This window comes from Schistocerca piceifrons, chromosome 2 (assembly GCF_021461385.2).
Source record: "Schistocerca piceifrons isolate TAMUIC-IGC-003096 chromosome 2, iqSchPice1.1, whole genome shotgun sequence".
Classification (NCBI taxonomy): Eukaryota; Metazoa; Arthropoda; class Insecta; order Orthoptera; family Acrididae; genus Schistocerca; species Schistocerca piceifrons.
The window spans coordinates 687,362,835-687,379,315 of NC_060139.1; positions in this window are offsets into that span (position 1 = coordinate 687,362,835).

Consider the following 16,481-nt stretch of genomic DNA (forward strand, 5'->3'; position numbering starts at 1 on the left):
TTACAGTACGCTTGTTCGCCCACTGCTTGAATACTGCTCAGCAGCGTGGGATCCGTACCAGATAGGGTTGATAGAAGAGATAGAGAAGATCCAACGGAGAGCAGCGCGCTTCGTTACAGGATCATTTAGTAATCGCGAAAGCGTTACGGAGATGATAGATAAACTCCAGTGGAAGACTCTGCAGGAGAGACGCTCAGTAGCTCGGTACGGGCTTTTGTTGAAGTTTCGAAAACATACCTTCACCGAAGAGTCAAGCAGTATATTGCTCCCTCCTACGTATATCTCGCGAAGAGACCATGAGGATAAAATCAGAGAGATTAGAGCCCACACAGAAGCATACCGACAATCCTTCTTTCCACGAACAATACGAGACTGGAATAGAAGGGAGAACCGATAGAGGTACTCAGGGTACCCTCCGCCAAAAACCGTCAGGTGGCTTGCGGAGTATGAATGTAGATGTAGATGCAGAACTGACCTCTCGATTATGCCCAATAAACGTTCGAAAGGTTGATGTAGAGTGATTTGGGTGTGGCCATATCATTCGCTCAAATTGTCCAAAATTTTCTGACACGGTTCATTCATAAAAATTCCATTATTGTTCGGGAACATGAGGTCCAAGAATGGCTGCCTATCACCTCCGAGTGGCCGAATATAACCATTCCCAGCCAATGACTGGTTCAGTTCGACGAGAACCCAGTCCATTCCACAGCTTTATGTAGCCACCGCCAGCTTGAACAGTGCCTTGTTGACAACTTGGGTCCATGGCTTCTTGGGGTCTGCACCACACTCGAACCCTACCATCAGCTCTTATTATCTGAAATCGTGACTCATCTCACCAGGCCACGGTTCTCCAGTCGTCAAGGGTCCAACGGACATGGTCACGAGCCCAGCAGAGGCGCTGCAGGCGCTCTACTGTTAACAAACACTCTCGTATCGGTCGTCTGCTGCCATGGCCCAATAACGCCACATTTCGCCGCACTGTCCTAACGGAAATGTTTGTCGTACATCCCGAAGTGATTTCTGCGGTTATTTCACGCAATGCTACTCGTCTCTTAGCACTAACAACTCTATGCAAAAGCCGCTGCTCTCGGTCGTTAAGTGAAGACCGTTGGGGAGAGATATTGCCAGATATTCAATATTCTTGGCACGTTCTTCACACTGCGGATCTCGGAATGTCGTATTCCCTAACGATTTCTGTAAAGTAATGTCCCATGCGTCTAGTTCCAACCACCATCCTGCGTTCAGAGTGTGTTAATTCCCATCTTGCGGCCATAACCACGTTGGAAACTTTTTCACATGAATCAAATGAGTACAAATGACAGTTCCGCCAATGCACAACTGCCTCCTTATACCTTGTGTACGCGATACTACCGCCATCTGTAGATGTGTATACCGCTGTCCCATAACTCTTGTCACCTCAGTATATACCGCACAGAGGGAAAGCGGAGAAAGCATCTTCTAAGCAGAAGTAACAAGTTCAAATTTATGTCACATACTAAAGTCTATGGCGGTGTAAAAATTTAAGCTTCTAAGTGAAATTAATCAAAAGATACGGCCATATAGGACAAATATTTTGATAGCCGCAAACTCATCATAAACTGTAGGATTTCCTGCTGTCGTAGAATCATGAAATCCGGCAAGAAGCAAGATTTTGAAGTACAAATAAAGGAAAAACTAATTGATGTTACTAATTATAAAAGTACGATATCTGAAGAAACTCCACAGATCCGATAGTGACAGCATAGCACTGTCGAATCCGTTCAACCAATTAAACGCTTTTTTAGCTGTCTTTGCTTGTGAAGTTTTCTTCAATTGTCATACATTTCAGATAGTCCAAGATTATGTATAATTAGTATATTGTATTTATATAAAATCTTAAAATTAAACCATTGTCGAAAGTCTTGGAACTCCCAGGACCGATGTCTTATAGGTATCGATATCGATAAGAGACAAAAATCGCCGAGATTCTCCATTCCCAGGATGGATGAACTAACTATATAAAAAGTTGTATGGAACCCTCAGAGCGCGTGTCCTACTCGCAATTGGCCAATTTTTTTAGCGTCATTCAGCATTCATTCTTTCTCTTTCTCTCTGTTCTGCAATCCTGCTTTTAATGACTCTTCGTTGCAGGCACTTTGTACGTATTATACGTCTCAGACATTTGCCTCATTCTCATTATTCCCACTAGATTTATTTCCTGTTGTAGTCTTTAAATTATATCTTCATTCGCCATTCTGTCAGAACATCTCACTTTTAGTATTTACTTCCACAGCCACACTTAAAATAGTGCAACTATTTTCCTTCTTTCTCACTGTCAGTCCTTGCTAACCACACTACAGTCTAGATACTTCACATGCAAAATCTCTTTCTTAATTCCTTTGTAATTCTTTCTCCTGTCAACAAACCTTTCATCGTTTTTTAAATCTCTTTTACTCATACAAATTACACTTCTTATTTCCTTCACAGAATTTCCATTTTCTTATCTTTTTTTCCTTCTTTCTCTTTTTACGTAGAATCCGAAGATCTGGCCCTGGAAAGCTCCGTCCCTCCCATCCACACACACACACACACACACACACACGCAAGCACACACGCTGAAAATTGTTTCATTTCCAGTATTAAACAGAGCGTACACATAAAACAGTCGTTAGAGAAAATACCTCAACGAAAGTTCATGTTAAAGTTTGAAGAGTGTGTGTTCGACATTTCATGTTTCTGTATCGGAGGAAGACGAGACGACGACTCGTGCAGCGAACGCCCCGCCGTTACGAATTCAGAAGCAGACGAGTGGCCCACCCACCCGTGAAGGAGAGGCTCTTTACGGCGGACAGGTGCCGTGATTTCCCACGTTCGCGGAACGTCCGTACAAGTCAAGTCTGACAAAACGGCTGCCGGACACGCTACGGTCAGCCCTGACATTTTATTAGGGCCACGTTCGTCTTTCGGGAACCCTAATTTGGCGCGACGTAAACGTGTTCGTATACAATTGATGGAAGCTATCGTCCGCCAGAGAGTTTTTGTTTCTCCTCTAGCGGCATGCAGATCACGGACGTTCGCCTGTCATCGTAATTCTAGCGTTGCCGTCGGCATTATGGAAGACGAGAATATTAACGGCTGGAAATGCCACTCGCTTCGAATTTGAGCGCCGTTAATGTTTAAACAATACCTCGCGATAAATAAATTGAGCAAGTTTTCGTTCGCTTTCTAAACCTGATCGACCTGTGTACGATTATGGTGTCTAGCCGAAACAAAGCTGGGCATATAATTCCGAAGTCTGAACGCGCTGCCGTCTGCATTTATGTAACTGTTTTTTTTTTTCTTAATACTAACATAGCTTTTTCCTTCTCATCCAATGTGGTGAATGTGGTATCTCGCGACGTTGCTTTCGACAAACAAGCAAAATAAAGGACCTATCCCTCCACCAGGATAAATTTAGAATGGGTTGCACGAATGTAAAATTACCAGCAGACAACATTCAACAACGATGAGTTATTGGCACTTGCGCGAGTGTATTCAAATGGTTCAAATTGCTCTGGGACTTAACTGCTGAGGTCATCAGTCCCCTAGAACTTAAAACTACTTAAACCTAACTAACCTAAGGACATCACACACATCCATGCCCGAGGCAAGATTCGAACCTGCGACCGTAGCGGTCGCTCGGTTCCAGACTGTAGCGCCTAGAATTGCTGGGCCACCCGGCCGGCGATATGCTTATAGGGCGTTCGGTTATCAAAGGATCCATCGCAGTATTAAATAATTCAATGTACCTTCACCAAAGCGGGCAACTGGTTTACACAACGCTGGTGACAAGGTCAGTAAAACTTTGAGCTGGCCACTGTGACCGAACGGTTCTAGGCGCTACAGTCTGGAACCGCGCGACCGCTACGGTCGCAGGTTCGAATACTGCCTCGGGCGTGGATGTCTGTGATGTCCTTAGGTTACTTAGGTTTAAGTAGTTCTAAGTTCTAGGGGACTGATGACCTCAGAAGTTAGGTCCCATAGTGCTCAGAGCCATTTGAACACTGGGCGGCGCAAGTGTATTCAGCCTTTTATTTCAGGGTGAAATCTTTCGAACTGTCGCGTTGAGGCTGGAACTGACAATAGATTATTTCAATGCAATATGGAGCATGGCAATGAACAAGAAAAGCTGTTTATAGTGTTGAATGTATCTACATCTACATGGATACTCTCCAAATCACATTTAACTGCCTGGCAGAGGTTCGACGAACCACCTTCACATTTTTCTATTATTACAATCTCGTATACCTTGCAGAAAGAACGATCTTTCCGTGCGAGCTCTGATTTCACTTATTTTATCATGGTGATCGTTTCTCTATATATAGGTCGGCGTGAACAAAATATTTTCGCATTCGGAGGAAAAAAAATTGGTGATTGAAAGTTCGAGAGAAGATTACTAGCAACGAAAATCACCTTTGTTTTAATCATGTCCATCCCAAATCCTGTATCATTTCAGCGACACTCTCTTCCCTAGTATGCGATAATACAAAAATTGTTGCCCTTCTTTGAACTTTTTCGATGTACTCCGTCAATCCTATCTGCTGAGGATCCTTCACCGCGCAGCAGTATTCTAAAAGAGCCAGTTTCTTTAGTTGATCTGTTACATTTTCTGAGTGTCCTGCCAATAAAAGGTAGTCTTTGGTTAGCCTTCCCCTCAACATTTCCTATGTGCTCCTTCCAATTTACGTTGTTCGTAATTGTAATTCCTAGGTATTTAGTTGAATTTGCGGCCTTTAAATTTGACTGATTTATCGTGTAACGAAGTTTAACGGATTCCTTTTAGTACACATGTAGATGACCTCACACTTTTAGTTACTTAAGGTCAATTTCCAATTTTCGCACCATACAGACATTTTTTGTAGATCGTTTTGCAATTTGTTTTGATCTTCTGATGACCTTTCTAGTTGATAAACGACAGTGTCATCTGCAAACATACTAAGACGGCTGCTCAGACTGTCTCCCAAATCGTTTACATAGATAAGGAACAGCAAAGAGCCAATAACACTACCTTCGGGAATGCCAGAAATCACTTTTCTTTTACTCGATGACTTTCCGTCAATTACTACGAACTGTGACTTCTCCAACAGGAAATCACGAATCCAGTCATATAACTAAGACGATATTCCATAAGCACGCAATTTCACTACAAGCCGCTTATGTGGTACAGTGTCAAAAGCCTTCCGGAAATCCAGAAATACGAAATCCATTTGAAATCCCTATCAATACCACTCAACACTTCGTGCGGGTAAAGAGCTAGTTGTGTTTCACAAGAACGATGTTTTCTAATTCCGTGTTGACTTTGTGTCAATAGACCGTTTCCTTCGAGGTAATTCATAATGTTCGAACACAATATATGTTCCAAAATCCTGGTGCATATCGACATTAATCATATGGGCCTGTAATTTAGCGGATTACTCCTACTACCTTTCTTGAATATTGGTGTGACCTATGCAACTTTCCAGTCATTGGCTACGGATCTTTCGACGAGCGAACGGTTGTATATGATTGTTAAGTATGGCGCTATTGCATCAGCGTACTCTGAAAGGAACCTAATTGGTTTAGTGTCTCGACTGGAAGACTTGCTTTTATTAAGTGATTTAAGTTGCTTCACTACTCCGAGAATATCTACTTCTATGTTGCTCATGTTGGCAGCTGTTCTTGACTCGAATTCCAGAATATTTGCTTCGTCTTCTTTGGTGAAGGAATTTCGGAAGGCTCTGTTTAGTAATTAAGTTATTAAGTGATATGAGTTGCTTCACTACTCCGAGAATATTTACTACTACGTTACTCATGTTGGGAGCTGTTCTCGATTGGAATTCTGGAGTGTTTACTTCGTCTTCTTTTGTGAAGGCATTTCGGAAGGCTGAGTTTAGTAAATCTGCTTTGGCAGCACTGTCTTCGATAGTATCTCCATTGCTATCGCGCAGAGGAGGCATTGATTGTCTCTTTCCGCTAAGATACTTAACATACAACCCGAATCTCTTTGGGTTTTCTGCCAGGTTTCGAGACAAAACTTCGTTGTGGGAAGTCGTCGCTAAATTTCGAGCTTCTGTAAAAGATCGCCAATTTTAGAGATATTGCGTCTATTTAAATTTTACATGTTTTTTTCGTTGTTTTTGCGCCATTTTTGTGCCCGTTTTGCCTACCATGGGGGATAAGATCCTTAGCTTGTTAATTTATTTGGTATAAATCTCTCAATTGCTGCCGATACTATTTCTTTGAATTCAAGGCACATCCGGTCTACACTCACATTGTTAATTAGGAAGGCGTGGAGATCGTCTCTCAGGAAGGCGTCCAGTGAATTTTTATCTGCTTTTTTGAATATGTATATTTTTCGTTTATTGTTCAATCTCGATACGACAACACTAATCCCCGTATCCGTCTTGATGCTCGTTATTAACTCAGGATTAATTGTTGCTATGAAGTCGAGTGTGATTTCACAATAGTTTATTTTTCGCTTGGGCTCATGAACTAACTGCTCGAAATAATTTTCAGAGAATGCATTTAGCACAGTTTCTGGTGATGTTTTATGCGTACCTCCAGAATTAAACTATCTATCGAACACTATGCTTACGTTCTCCGTGAAGGATGGGTTGAAGACAACAGCTGAACATCCCGTCAACAAACAGATAATACTAGATGGAGCAGAAGCTTAAGGAACCATCCTCACATTGCTTTCAAGTGAAATGACAAAAATCTTGATGTACTTGTCAATGTCAATGAAATTCACCAACAGCCGTATAACTTAAAATGTCATTTTATTTTATTTTTAGGCTACCAGTTTCAGCATTTCATTATGCCATATTCAGGCCCCATATGGATCTCTCCAAACAAACCAAAAATGTCATATAGAGCCACAAATCTCTGGGTGGCGTGAATTCAGTCGTTACACTAGACCTTCATTCGAAAACTTGACAGTTGCTATCAAGGGTTCGAATGAAGCACTAGTGCAACGATTGAATTCACGACCCCCACTACACTATACGACACTTTCGTTCGTTTGCAGAGATGCATATGAGGCCTGAAGATGGCATAATGAAACGCTGAAACTGGTAGCCTTGAAATAAAATAAAATAACAAAAAATGGTTCAAATGGCTCTGAGCACTATGGGACTCAACTGCTGAGGTCATTAGTCCCCTAGAACTTAGAACTAGTTAAACCTAACTAACCTAAGGACATCACAAACATCCATGCCCGAGGCAGGATTCGAACCTGCGACCGTAGCGGTCTTGCGGTTCCAGACTGCAGCGCCTTTAACCGCACGGCCACTTCGGCCGGCAATAAAATAACATCTCCAGTACACGGCCGTTGGTGAATTTCATTGTCACTGACAATCACTTAACCAGCCGATGTCCTTTGTCGATGATGGACCAACAGAGATTAAAAACTTGATGGTCCGTTGGAGTTTCCTACCGACTCTTCCCGAAAACGAATTTTGTTTCTTGGCAACTGCATGAGTTTGTTAAGTAGGTTTTTTCCGTGGTTTGTCCAAATGCAGACGAGGGGGTTTTTCCTTAAAAATGCAACATCCATGTACGGCACTTTAAAAATCTACTTACCGCGCGGATAGCCTAGGGCGTTAACGCGCCGCTTTCGTCACTCGAGAAACGAGCGTGAACTCGATCGAATCCACCTCACGGGTTAACGAGGGTAAGTGAGCTGGGTAGCCTGCATTTAAGACGTTTTTTCACACTTCCCCTCCCCCCTTAGGTCATAGGTCCCAACTTTTCTGAGATCATTACTCCTGACTGAAGTAGGGTACTAGTTAGTACCACCCCCCTCCCCCTCTCCCCGTCACCATCATTAGCTACTAACTATAATGAAAAAGAAGTATCTTTGGGCACTTATATTTTTGAAAAATTATGAGAAATAAAATATATTATGTTTTGTAAGTATTTTATTAAACCACACATTAATGAGTCAGTGCGATAATTGCATATTTTTAACAATCTTTTTTTAATAGAATGATGGACCAATTCTCAGTGCATCGCAAGTGATTCCTACAGCTTTTCCCACTGGGCGTAGACACTTGTTAAGAAACATAGTTTGTAATGTTGTTGCATTAATTTGTTCTGAAAGCGGTGCTGATATTCAAGACCATAAAAGTGGGTTAAAAGCTGTGAGCTATCTGAGTAAGTTAACCTTGCATTACTGCGCAACTGTTTCACCAGGTATACAGTCTAGCTTACCAAATTCTCAACCAGACTAACATTAATTATAATCTTTTAGTACTCATCTTACGACAACCGGTGATATATATATATATATATATATATATATATATATATATATAAGACAATTTAAATAAAAAGAAATAGATCAGTTTATATTTGGACATTTATTTTAACATTGATCATTGTTCCGTTAAAATTTCAGCATATCAAACTTGATTCATAACTAAACTGGTGCCTTATTTAGGGTTGTGGATTGTGAAAATGTGAGTTTGTAATCTTACGGAACACATCACATAGGTAGCCAAGATTGGGAGACTACATACAACACTGCATTCACAAAATAACACACGAAGAACGTTGAAACATATGCAACAGGAAATTAACCACAACCAACCGAATCAATTTTCACCCAAAGAAGTTACGTTTGTAGCGCAATCCTGTCCGTCATGAAATTACCACACACTGGTATACTAAATTCATACTAACTCTTTGTGAAATCTTCCCGAAAAGAATAGCTGAGGGCTACTTTGATGCTTACGCCACATGCTTCACGTGGTCAACTTGGTTTACACAAAGAGTGTAACTCCACAATAATTTTGATAATTAAAATAAATTACATCGAAACGCAATTTACAAAAGAAAAACCTCGAACTGGTTACTATCGCCTTACTATTAACCTGATGAGTCAAACAATTGTATAAGCACGTGGTACTGGTCTCACAAAGCACACCCCACGTGGGTTGAACATAAAGAAAAGTTGCTATATTGAAAAATATTGTCAAGACGAGACCTTATAACCTCACGCACATTTGCATTTAAGACTGATGATCTTAGTTAGAGTTACTGATCAACACGTGGTTCCACTTTACTCACAAAGTAGTGACAAAGCAGCTTCCGGAAGATATTCTGAACTTCACACTCGAATTACACTGCGTTGCAATTTAAGATAACATTAGATATTTTAGAGCTAAACCTAAAATAAAGGTGATTAAATTTTCAGTTAGGCTGAACGTAAGAGATCCATTGTCATACGGACTTAGCAGACACGCGCTTAGCCGGAGATCTTACCACTTCAGACGCTCGCCACAGACCGACTGACCTGGGCCCCTACCGAGCGTGCTTAACTGATACAAACGGAATTGATCAGAGAGGCAGCTTCCTATACCAACATGACAAGGGATGGACAGGACCATACTAAGAATAGAAACCTCTCTGCTTTCAGAAAGCGTAGCTACCTGTTCAGACGTTGGTCCTACTGTTCTCTAGCAGACAGGCTTGTCTGCTACCATCATACATGCAACTAGAAATACATTTGCTCATTCATCCTCTCACACAGAAGGGAAGGGGGATGACAGTATCTTATCATATACAGTATATAAAAGAAAGCGGATGTAGGTTCCTTATGAGACTGTGTGACATGAATTACATATAAACTGTGTTTTAAAGTGTAGTAGTGTGACAGATCGTTCTTGTTTATGTGTAAAACTAACATGTTCCACTGCTCAGTCTCCTCCCAGATAGTCAGAAACACCACAGTAAATTTAGAAGAGGAATTTATGCCGTAAATGACAACATATTTAAGAAATTAACATGAAAGGAATCCAACAGAGAGCTTTCAAGTTCATCACTCCTCTCCCTAATGTCACTTGATTCACTCACACCCTGCTCTCTAATTTAAAATCAACCAAGCTAAAATACATGCACTACACTCACTGTTTGTATATTACTTGGTTGCTGGACTCTGAAATTGGATCAATTGAAAGACTTTTTGGTGTCAATACTTTGTGTCTGATCCCTGTCAATATTATTATTAATAATAATAATAATAATAATAATACCTGTTACGCCATATAGCACTAAAGCAGCCATTACATGGTTACTGTTGTGCTGTCAATTAATTCGTGTACAGCTGCAAAGTGAATAATGAAGGAATTTCAGATCTGTTGTGGTAACAACCCACAAATCAGAGAAGCCATTTTCATGAGATATTTAGGCAAATGTGACATACATGTCTTTATGTTACTGTCATAGATGCATGGTATAGAATACAAAGCACGTGTGTAACATATGGACATCGAGACATGTTTCACAGCGTTTAAGACAATGGATTCGTATTCGTTAGGACTGTCATTCAAATCCGCGTCCGGGTATCAAGGAATGAGTTTCCTGTGGCTTCCTTAAATCGCTTGCAACAAATGGCGGGATGGTTCATATGAAAAGAGCACGGCCGGACTCGTTCTGCATCCTTGCCCAGTTGAAGTTTTCTGTTCATCTGTAACGACCTCGTTGATTCGGAGTCTAATCCCCAAACTTACTTTCTTTGTTCATTTAAACGTCCTTCTCTCCGGTAATCACTTTACGCATCCATATCGATGCGTGGTGCTGAGAACATAAATTACTACCAGCAAACTGATTATGAGGAAGTCTTAAATTTACTATCTGAGAATATTTTTTTAAGTATAGCTGTAGACTTTCCAGTAGCTAAGGGGAAACGATAAACGGGAATTTTTGTTATATTTACCAATATATTTACAAATCTTTGTTATGGACAAACACTACGTATCAAACACTTACAGTTTAACATAACACAGTGGTGAAGGTAGTTTCTAATAATAGAAAGATACTTGTTTCAGTTAATAATTTCACACCATTTTTGTAATAAATCAACATAAAGGGCGGCCCAAAAGTCCGTTAATATTAGAAAAAGCATTACTTCACGGAATTATGTGGATAGACAGGTAAAACACGTCTGAAATGATATGGGATTTTATTGAAAGCGGAAAAACCGGCCAACAGATGGCGCTGAACAGTGACACGTCAGTGATGCTGCATGAGAATCGTGTATAAAATGTCGGCGTGACGGGTGCGAGGTACCGGTAAGCCGTTATGTTACAGAATTGCGTCGTCCACAGCCTGGCTGATAAACATTTGATGGAAGGTACGAATTTTATGCAGGGTGGCGCTCCTCTACATGTTGCTACACGTGTGAAAGATCTCTTGCGCACATCATCTGGTGCAGATCGCATGCTGTGCCGCCACTTGAGTCCAGTTTGGCCTCCCAGGTCCCCAGGCCTCAGTCCCTGTGATTATTGGTTTTAGCGTTACCTGAATCGTCCGACCCCGTTACGGATGCTAAAAGATAACATCCGACGGCATTTTCTCAGCATACCTACTGATACGCTGTTCAGGACATTATCTCTCGACTACAAGTATTGTTGATGAATGGCGGCCGAGATGCCGAGCGTTTGCTATAAAGGACACGTCTTTGCTCCACATCATCTGCTATGCTGTAATTGCATTTGTATAATATAAAGCGCCATACGTTGGTAATTTTGTGCACTTTGGTTCGTTTTCAATAAATGTCCATGTCTTTTCAAGAATGTGTGTCAATTTCTCCTCTCTACTTACATTAATCCGTGAAGTATTGATTTCTCAAATGTTAACCGACTTTTGGGTGACCCTGTATTTGGTTACAGCAATAAAAGGTGTTAGGTACTTTAAACAGAATTATTGACGAGAAATGAAAACTGACAACAACAACGTTATACAGCACGCCGTTTAAAACAAACAATTCTTGCAGTACTCGGTGCAATATAACAGGGACAAATGATGGAACGATTTGCACTCCGAATACAGAACTGAAGTGTTAGATCGATAGTCGAAAACTTTATTGAAATAACATTGTTTAGATGGTGATAACTTACGTGCAATTTATTCTTCGAGGATTAAATTTCGTTAGCTAATCAATAGTTCTAATGTTTGGTAGTGTACAGTGCGAGTTGGTTTCTGGCGTCCTGTTTTCTTTTATTTTCCATACGCACATCTTACGAAATAAATTTTCTCTCTGACACTACGTAACAGACAGAATCATCGTAGAATAATCCTAACAGTCATAAAATCTGAACGGCGTTACGACAAGCGATAAGCTACTACCAGAACGAAGTCCCAGTAACTTCACGAAGCTATCTTCCGGTTATGTAGGTGACCTTAGAAGTATCCGTGACAGTCAGCTCTAATGCTGAAGCGGAAGTCGTCGAAACTGTGAATTTTGCATGAATATGACGTGGTAATAAAATCGTCAATGTTTTATACGAGGTGTCACCTGTCTCGTCAAAGTACAGCACGAAAAAGCCAGGCTCAAAATCAATTGTACTCTATCATTAGGGACAGCATACTGTATAACATTCCGCCCCTGTAAGTACATATTAGGAGTACTGTCACCACTAAACACCTTAATAGTACTGACATCGGTTTCCCCGGAAATGCTTAACACAGGCTCAACTTTCCGATTACTGCTCGCACATCGCAACCGCCATAGAGGGCTGTGCCACTCGGAACAAAGACACAATTTACATACAATAATATTTGCTGATAAATTTGGGCGGTGTGTTCGAGGACCTGCTTTCGAAACAGCTAAAAAGCTGGGTTCATATTTACGCCCTCCACGAGGTAAGTCGCTTTTGTTGTTGGTGTCTTGCAACACTGGAGACACACAATATGCGTTGCCAGTTAGCTACTAGCAACAGTTTCTCTTCTTGTAGCGGCCGGCCGGAGTGGCCGTGCGGTTCTGGGCGCTACAGTCTGGAGCCGAGCGACCGCTACGGTCGCAGGTTCGAATCCTGCCTCGGGCATGGATGTGTGTGATGTCCTTAGGTTAGTTAGGTTTAATTAGTTCTATGTTCTAGGCGACTGATGAGCTCAGAAGTTAAGTCGCAAAGTGCTCAGAGCCATTTGAACCATGTTGTAGCGATATTATACGACGTAGGCAGCTGCAGCATTTGCGCCTGCTAATTAGTGTTAGTTATAAAAAGAAACTGTCTTACGAAATTAAAATAAGACACTATGCCGCAGAGGTACCTAATTTTCCATAACACCCTTGGTACCAAAATTGCACGTACAGTACAAACTTTACAGTGAAAAACGCACGACCTCAGTCCAGTCATGGGATCCGGAAAAAAAACCGTTTTAGCAACAGAAGACAAAAAGGTGTATGAGCTCCTATACTATTTTATAGCAGAGGGTCAAATAAGACTATAGAAATAGAGATTTTTATTATTTTTTTTTTTATTAGAATGTAGTAAATATGTTTCTTTTCTTAGATCACTAACTTAAGGAGCACACTAACTGGAGCATAGTAACAGCGTCATCATCGGCCCCTTTTGCAATCACAAAGAGCAACGTGACTACTGAAAGGTCTAGAGAAGTGTTGACTAACCGTAATCCACTAGTGTGAACGTTGCCCATGTTCTATTTGTCTCAAATAATAACAATCAGGGAAACGACCCTGAGATTATAAATAATGAAAGAGTCGTGTTATTGTCTTCTTTCAGTCTTGGTGTGTCATAGAAAGATGTCCAAAAGAGCAGACACCACATATTCATGTAATGTAATTAAGGCAATGGTGACCAATGATCCCTTCAGCGCAAATGAACACCAAGATCGCCAGCTGCTGTGGCTGAGCGTTTCTAGGCGCTTCAGTCCGAAACCGCGCTGCTGCAACGGTCGCAGGTACGAATCCTGCCTCGGGCACGGATGTGTGTGATGTCCTTAGGTTAGTTAGGTTTAAGTAGTTCTAAGTCCAGGGGACTGATGACCTCAGATATTAAGTCCCATAGTGCTCAGAGCCATTTGGACTAACACCACGATCGGACTCTCACGGGAATCAGCGAGATGTCGCGAGCAATGAGGCTAACGAGCAGGGGCACTACACCAGTAGTGTGTAGTATTAGTTGAGAATTTGAGTCTGACAGGCGGTGTGCTAGATTAGTCCGCCCTGGTAAGTAGCAGACATGGTTCGAATCGCGATCGGGCAAAAATTGTCAACTTGCCCACTGGCAGCTGAAGTCTTTAATTTCTTTGTGTCTTTATCAGGATACGTTACTAACTTTGCACAAGGGTAACTACAGTAAATGTATTCATAGTCCAAAACTTTCATTTATACGTGGGATGTCTGAAAAAGACAGTCATAGTCTTCGAATGCTCCAGTTTCAGCTCCGATATGACGCGCTGTAAACACTGAAATTTTATTCAAGAATGCCACCTCGAAAAACTTCGAGTTCAGAATAGAAAGGGTTTTGCAGCAACAGGTAACTTTTTATCAAGTATCTGGTATGCAACACAACGACGATACGTTAATGTAATCTGTCTTAAGGACGTCAAAAATTCTTTACAAACTTTAGAAATTAGACGTAACATAACTGTAGCAGGACTTCGGTAGACACAGCTTAATCACTGGTAACTATCACCTCTAAAAAGTGGATGAATGTGAAATCTCATCCACTTTCTTAAAAATGGGCATTAGTATTTCACTGCATTCTCGTTTGGCTTCAAAGTCCTGTCACTCGTACATAAAGAGTGACAATTATGGAATGATATGAAATAAAATCGTCATAACTTCTGCACGGTTTCTTTTAGGACGTTCAAACTGCACGGTTGGTCGCGGGCCGAGATAACGATCTTACCTCGAGATCATAATATAACTGAGGCAACTGGACGAGATCACCCTCCCATTCTCCTAGCTACAGGTACCTTGACCCCCTCACCGATCCCATCCAGCCCAAGCATCTGATGAAATTGTATATTCAAGATCTCTCAGGGGATCCCGTTCTACCTATGCACCCCTCCCCTTCCCTCCCAACCCAGGACAAATAAGAAGTCTTTAAAAAGGCGGGAGACCGCTGGACCAACAGAAACTGACTCCTCACCTACTATGAGTACACCTGTCAGAGCGCCCCCCTCATTCGAGTTTTGGGTGTCATAGTCTAGTGCCAGTAGGGATCAGCCTGCACTCCAAGGCATGGTTTTGTTTATCGACGAAGCCCACTTTCAGTTGGATGGGTTTACCGATAAGCAAAACTGGTGCATTTAGGGGTCTAAGAATCCGCATTTCGCGATCGAGAAGCCTCTTCACCCTCAGCGGGTGACTGTGTGGTGTGCAGTGTCCAGTTACGGAATAGTCGGTGCGATATTCCTTGATGGCACTGTGACTATCGAACGTTACGTGAAGGTTTTGGAAAATGATTTCATCCCCATTATCCAAAATTACCCTCAATTCCACAAGACGTGGTTCTTGCAAGACGGAGCTCAACCCCATCGAAACAGGAGAGTGTTTGATGTCCTGGAGGATAACTCTGGGGAACCCAGAGACCACTGGCATGGGCTTCGATTGGCCGCCATTTTCTCCGCATCTGAACACATGCTACTTCTTTTTGTGGGGTTGTATTAAAAACAAGTATAGCAACAACTCCAACACCATTGCTGAGCTGAAAACAGCCATTCGGGAGGTCACCGACAGCATCGATGTTCCGGCACTTCAGCGTGTCATGCAGAATTTTTCTATTCGTCTGCACCACCTCGTCGCCAATGAAGGCAGGCATATCGAACAGGTCATAAGTTGGAAGGTAGGAGACGGGATACTGGCAGAAGTAAAGCTGTGAGTACCGGGCGTGAGTCGTGCTTCAGTAGCTCAGATGGTAGAGCACTTGCCCGCGAAAGGCAAAGGTCTCGAGTTCGAGTCTCAGTCGGGCACACAGTTTTAATCTGCCAGGAAGTTTCAGGTCATAACCTAAATCCGTACATCTGTAGTGACGTTTGCATGTTGAATAAACGCCCCAGTTTGTAGCTAATTTAAGTTTTTTTTATATAGTTCAATAATATATAACTTCTACTAAATAAAACATAATTTTGTGTTTAGTTTAGTGATTCAATTTACTTAATTTAAAAAAAAAGTGGTGTCCCTTCAATAATTTAGCACTTCCTCCCTCTTCTTCTCTTTTAGGAATACCGCCTCTGCTAGTGGACGATGTGAGTGGAGGAAGTTTGTACGTAAATGGGCCCTGTATCTGACGGACGTTGATTAATCAACTTTCAGAATAATGAATCAGGAATCTAATGACTGTTAAACTAAACAAAACACACAATTACTTCGGTTTATTCGGTTACAGTTACTCGTTAAAGTTGTTAACAAACAAGGGCAATATTATTATAATAAAATCTTGACAAATTTGACAAAAGGGTTGGAAAATAGATAATAATAATCGTGCAAGTGAAATGATTGCAATAGTGAAGTTGCACCGTGATTGCTTTGACGTTAACTGAAAAGACAAATAGTTGTACAGAAGAGAATGCGTTGCACCTGCGGTCGTAGTTGAAAGCAGACTGTTCACTGAATGCCAATGCAAGGCTTCAAAGTGAAGCTTGAAGTAATCGAAATACTAGAAAATAACTTTAACGTCGCTACACATTATCTCGTGGTTGCACCTCGTCTCAATATCAAATTGTAGATGAAG